The sequence below is a fragment of the Propithecus coquereli genome, unplaced genomic scaffold (genome assembly GCF_000956105.1).
Source record: "Propithecus coquereli isolate 6110/MARCELLA unplaced genomic scaffold, Pcoq_1.0 Scaffold118, whole genome shotgun sequence".
Classification (NCBI taxonomy): Eukaryota; Metazoa; Chordata; class Mammalia; order Primates; family Indriidae; genus Propithecus; species Propithecus coquereli.
The window spans coordinates 1128539-1134506 of record NW_012135858.1 but is presented as its reverse complement, the minus strand read 5'-3'; the positions used below and the strand labels follow the sequence as shown (position 1 = coordinate 1134506).

The 5968-nt window shown below is 39.1% G+C and overlaps 1 pseudogene across 1 annotated transcript; it reads right to left on the bottom strand.

Moving 5' to 3' along the window:
* Positions 1-231: 231 nt before the first annotated feature.
* Positions 232-3390, bottom strand: LOC105822147 (annotated as a pseudogene). Its single transcript, XR_001138092.1, has 2 exons — positions 3277-3390; positions 232-1794 (listed from the first exon to the last, which is right to left on the bottom strand). The product of XR_001138092.1 is annotated as a T-complex protein 1 subunit zeta-like (transcript).
* Positions 3391-5968: the final 2578 nt, after the last annotated feature.

The window sequence follows — 5968 nt, the reverse complement described above, 5'->3', positions numbered from 1 at the left end:
ATCACACAGCCTTGTTTTTGCTATGTGATCCCTGCAGTATAAAAGACCCTTCGGTAAACTTATGCTTTCTGTATATTCGTTTCTTAAGGCTGCTGTAACAAATTATCACAAACTTGATGACTTAAAACAACAGAAATTTATTCTAACACAGTTCTGGAGGCCAGAAGCCCAAAATCAAGGTCCCAGCAGGGCCATGCTTCCTCCAAAGGTTCAAGGGGATTTTTCGTTTGTTTTTCAAGGAATATTTAATAAAAAGATAGATGACATGCTTATCTAACATGTAATTTTATGTCATGGCAGCTAAAGCAAAACATCCTGTTCATGGGTAAAAAGGACCTGCTTTTATGTGTGTGTACTTCAGTGCAATTTAAAAAATACTGTAATTATAATTTCAGAACTTCAGAATTTGAATAGGCGCCAATGTTCTCTCCTTTTTTTCATATGAGAAAAGAAAACCACTTGAAGCTTGGACAAAAATTTCACAGCTATCTTCCTCAGGATCACTTTGTAGAGTCTTGAAGGTTCAGATACAAAGGAAGCTTCAATTCAACCTTTCAGAGAAGACATTCCACCTCGCGTGATCTCATCAACCAAGAGAATGCTGGTGGCAATCACAGTGCAGGAGTGAAGAAGCTGTTTCTTTACACAATAGTTATCCCATACGCCTACTTCTCCTGCTACCATTGGCTCACCTGTGTTCAAGTCCACACCCACACGTTGACCTGATTCCGAATGTTCAGCCTGAATTTGAACTAACATTTCCTGAAGGTCAGAACCAAAGTTCTGAGCATGAACCTTGGGAATAACGAGCAAGGCATCAGCAAACACTTGGACTCTAAATTGGTCCCTGCCCTCTACATTGGGCTTGTATTTAATCAGGACTTCTGCCATTGCCACTTCTACTGCACCAGCACCTGGAACCACACAGCCGTCATCAACAGCATTTTTGACAGCCCTCAAGCTATCTCTTAATGCATCTTTGATTTGAGTGAGTGTGTGCTTATTAGGTCCTTTGACCAATAATGTGACAGAGTGAGGATTGTTACACTTATCAGCAAAGGTGAACTTCTCTTCTCCCAGTGTATACTCATAGACAAGTCTTATATGTCCCAGTCAAGATTTAGGTCATCAAAAGAGTTTAGAGCTACCCCACCACAAGCAAGAGTCAGCCTCTCCATATCTCTCCTTTCAGCTCTGCACAGAGCCACTATGTCTTTTTTTGCAAGAGCATCTAAGCAAAAGCGGTCAATTCCGTTTTGATTAATAACAACAAATCCTTTACCTCAGACTTTCTTTTTCAGTTCTATGATTTTTTTTTTATCTCTGTCTTCAATGAATTTTCTTTTACCTTTGACTAGTTTTTCTCTGTCTTCTGCACTCTCATAAAAAAAAGCCAGAGTTCACTTCTGTTTTTTCATTTTCTAGTGATGACACGTTGCATGTGAGGATGTACGCATCTGCTACTCTTTTCTTCAAATCAGGATAACGGGCTCCATGATCCAAAACAAGCCTTCTGATTAAGCTTCTGTCAGTTTCAGATTTATGTTTCATCTCCATTGACCTCCATGAAGAGGTCAATAGGTTCACCTTGTTTTTTAATGGCCAAAATGGAGTCCACTACAGCCTCTGTTAAGACATCTGCAAGTTCAGCATGAACTTGAGTGCCAAGAGATGTTCTGGCCACATCTGTGTTTCCCTGTCCATCTCTCTGCTTACTTTGACTGGTTCCAAAAAGTGAAGGACCTTTTCCTTTGCAGCTTCAAATCCTTCAGTGGTTATTCTAGGATGAAGACCCTTTTAATACAATCGAGGAAACATAATGTGCTGGCTTTCTGAATACATCTAAAAGGATAAATATTCCTTTCAATGCAGAGGAAAAGAACAGTCATTGCTCCAGCAGAGTGTCAAGCCAAGGGAACTATAAAGCTCCCTTGGGTGTTCACTGTACAATCATGGGGAGAATTCTTCCTTGCCTCCTCCAGCTTCTGGTGGCTTCTGGCATTCCTTGGATTGTAGATGCATTGTTCCAATCTCTGCTTCTGTCGTCACATCATAGTCTCCTCTGTGTGTCCTTTTCTGTCTCTTGTAAAAATATCCTCATTGAATTTAGGGCCCAGCCTAATCCAATATGATCTCGTCTTAATCCTTACTTAGTTACATTTGCAAAAATCCTATTTCTAAATAAGATCACATTTGCGGTTCTGAGTTTTGGGGGCGGTATGTTCAACCCACTACACTCGGCTTTCCTGAGACCGAGATTTCTTGCCCATGTTTTGGTGGTTTGCATCCTGGAGATGAAGAACATTTCTGTGATTGAGAGGATCTGAAACCACACCTGGATGTTCCGATGTTCCTCATGTTTTCCTTCACTTTCTTGCTCCTGCTACCATGTATGCTTTCTTCGCCTGTTATAAATATTTCATAAGTTTACCTTGTTAGAGTCCCATAAGTCCTTTCAATTTTTCTACCCAGTATAAATTGTTGCAGTTTTGTTTTTATCACTCTTGATTTTTTATTTTCTAATGAAGTAGTCTTTATTTGGAATCTTTCTTGTTCTGGTAGAAAAAGCATTTGGTTGTAGATCGTGAAACCTATTGCTGATCCTAGTTATAACACAGAAGGCAAGTGACATTCAGCAAATCATTTGAACTTCAGGTTTCTGAGCTAAAAAGTACTTTATATGTGCCTAAATGATTTTTGACATCCCATCCTGGTTCAGTCTGGGTACCCTGAGAGCCGATGCCAAGACAGAATTAGAAATACAAGAAATTTATTGGAGGGAAATGCATATGAAAGTTAAAGCGGTGAGGGAGCCGAAGTAAGCAGAGAGCGCTGCAGTCTGACCCATGTGAAAGAGGAGGGGAAAGGAATTAGAATTCATCAGTAAAAACCTCAGACTTCAGCACAGCTTTGACGAAGTCTCAGCAACAAAGATTGGAGAGTCCCAGAACAAAGATTGCCCATTAGAAGAGTTCTGCATTGGGCGGCAATGGCCTGGCTTAAATACCCCCGATGTATAATCATTAGCTAGAGCAGCCCAGGAACAGTGTGGCCTCAGCACGAACACTGAAGCATCCCAAAGTTAGCTGGTGGGAATCAGCTAACTACACATCTCACAGAAGGTTCTATCCTTAAGGAAATACTGAATGGCATACCTCTAGGACTGCTACAGTTCCAAGATATAAAATTCTGAGATTATGATTCCTCTTTTTCATGAGTGAGAGAGAGGGAGAGAGAGAGAGGAAAAGAATTGTCCTCAATTTCAATCATTCTCACTCTCAATTTGAACTCCATAGGCCAGATTTGCTGGGAAGCTGTGTTGTGAGAGTCCCTGCTTGCTTCAACCTGAACCTTCCCATGTGATGTAGATTTATTTTTCTTCTCTCTCATACTCCTATCCTGTCACTTTGAAACTCTGTCCAACACCTCCCTTTCTTTTCTTCTACTAGCAATATGATAGGTAACCCTGTGAAGGTTAGCAGCACCATTTCATCTTCTGTTTTTATAAAGGAGTGCGTCTCAACCTTGGCTGTACATTAGAATCATCTGGGGAGCTTAAAAAATGTCCAATGCCCAGGACATACACCAGACCAAGAAAATCAGAATTCCCGGGGGGTAGGACCAGGCATAAATATGTTTTAAGGCTGTGCAGATGATCCAATGGGCAGGGCAAGGTTAGAAGCTCTGCTGCAGAGGCTCATAGCCCAGGGGAAAGTCAATGCACAGGCTAGATTAATAAAAACACCTTGGCAGCAATATATCTTTTTTTTTTCTTTTAAAGAGACACATAACTATTTCTCTTGCTTGCTTTTTGAATTAGAAATAGGGGGCACTAATTTTATTCAATAAGGGCAACACAAAGTTCTTACAAACTGTCTTCCACTGTTTGTCATTTCAGAGTCTGCCATGCAACATATTCATAACTTCATTCTTTTTTTCTGACCCATTAAATTATTATTTTTTGATGTTTTGTGTTTAAGGGAAGTTATTTTTCAATAGCAATGAAGTTTTTTGATCTTTTTGAGACAGAATTGATTTCGATAATGCTTTTGTGTGGTTGTAGTGGTAGTCCTAGTGTAAGAGCTGCATTAAAGTAGTTTTTCAAGCAATGTTGGACAGGTTTAGATGGGACTCGTTTGTTCAGTTTTATGCTATCTAGATGAGATCACTGCTATCAGAAAAGACACACTTACATTCATTGATCTTCATTCAGTAAACAGGTATTTATTGTGAGACACACTTATATTCATTGATTTTCATTCAGTAAACAGGCATTATTTCATTCAGTAAACTATGCAGTGGGTACTGTGCTTGGGATTAGTCGTGCAAAGATGAGTAAAAGAGGTTGGGTCTATAAATGTGGAGATGGTTAATGAATTTAGGAAACATCCTTACATTAGATATGACTCTAACTTCCAAAGAGTAAATTAGATGTATACTTATAACCTTGGGAAGTTTATCATGGTAATGCTCTTAGGCATTTATAGTTTATTTATTTAAAAAATATTTTATTTAAAAACAGGGTGTGTATGTATAAGCATATTAAAATTTTTTTAAAAAGTTCACACAGAACAGTGGTTATAAATGAAGAATGGGTTAAAGCTGGCAGAAGGAGACTTTCATATTTTTATATAACTATTTTTTTAAAGAACAGTAGGATTGGAGTTTCCTGGGATATTTTAAATTAAAAAGATATCTATAAAAGAAATAATTCTGTTTCTTTAAGGAATTGAGAAATAATTTCAAGATATCTTAAAGGGTTTTTGCCAATACATTCAAAGATGTTTTCCTGGATTCCCTGCAAATATGTATATAATTTAATAGCCCTCATCCTTTCCTGTTACCCCTGCTTTCATTTGAAATAGAGACTCTAAACTTAAAAAAAAAAAATTAACTTCTTTACAATGCATATGAAACTAACTTGTAGCAATTCAAGAAAAAACATTTCTCTCAGAAAGGAATTTGTTTATGCCGCTGTGGGGCTGACTAGGCAAATTCAAATCTACAGGGCGTGCTGTAAGGGGAGGCAGGCTACAAACCCTTGGGCAGTCGCTGACACCAGAATTTTTTCTTCCTCAAGGAAACCTCAGTTCTGCCTTTCAAATGATTGGATCAGGCCCACCAAGATTATCAAAGATAATCTCCTTTACTTAAAGTCAACTGATTTGTAGCTGTTAATCACATCTACAAAATATCTTTACAGCAACACCTAGATTAGTGTTTGAATAACCGGGGACTACATCCTAGGGAAGTTGATACATAAAGTTGATGCCATGGCCCACCCTTTGTCAACTTGGCACCCATACTTAATCTGCAAATAAAGATAATGACAAGAAGCCTGAGCAAGAGTGAGACCCCCATCTCTACAAAAAAATTTTAAAAATTAGCCAGGTACGGTGGCACACACCTATAGTCCCAACTGCTTTGGAGGCTGCGGCAGGAAGATTGCTTGAGCCCAGAAATTTGAGGTTACGGTGAGCTATGATGAAACCACTGCACTCTGGCATTTCAACTTATTTAGTGTATGATGTCTTTTGGTCCATGTTTCACTCAACAAACCAAACTGTCAGACCTTTTTCTAACCCCTCAAGCTAAATCACTGAGTCCAGAGCCTCTGCTTGTGAGCCCATATCAATAGATTCAGCCTGCTCAAACTTTATATTTCTTCCGCCATAGCCCCACACCCTTATTGTTTGTTCTCACACATACTCCCCAGATTTATGTCTTTATAAACTGAAAAATCATGCAGTTCATGTGCTGTATAAAAACACATACTATTGGATTGCACTTGTATTTCACTCATATAGGGCTTGCTGGGATGTGAGTCTAGTTTTAGATCCAAAAGCAAAGGTGGGGATGCCAGTAGTAGGTCTTGAGGACTATCAGCAGTGCCTTGCAAGGCAACTGCCTCAGAAGAGGACATTATAGGTTCTTCAGGAAAAGCAGGGTTAACCTCTGTAGACAGGGG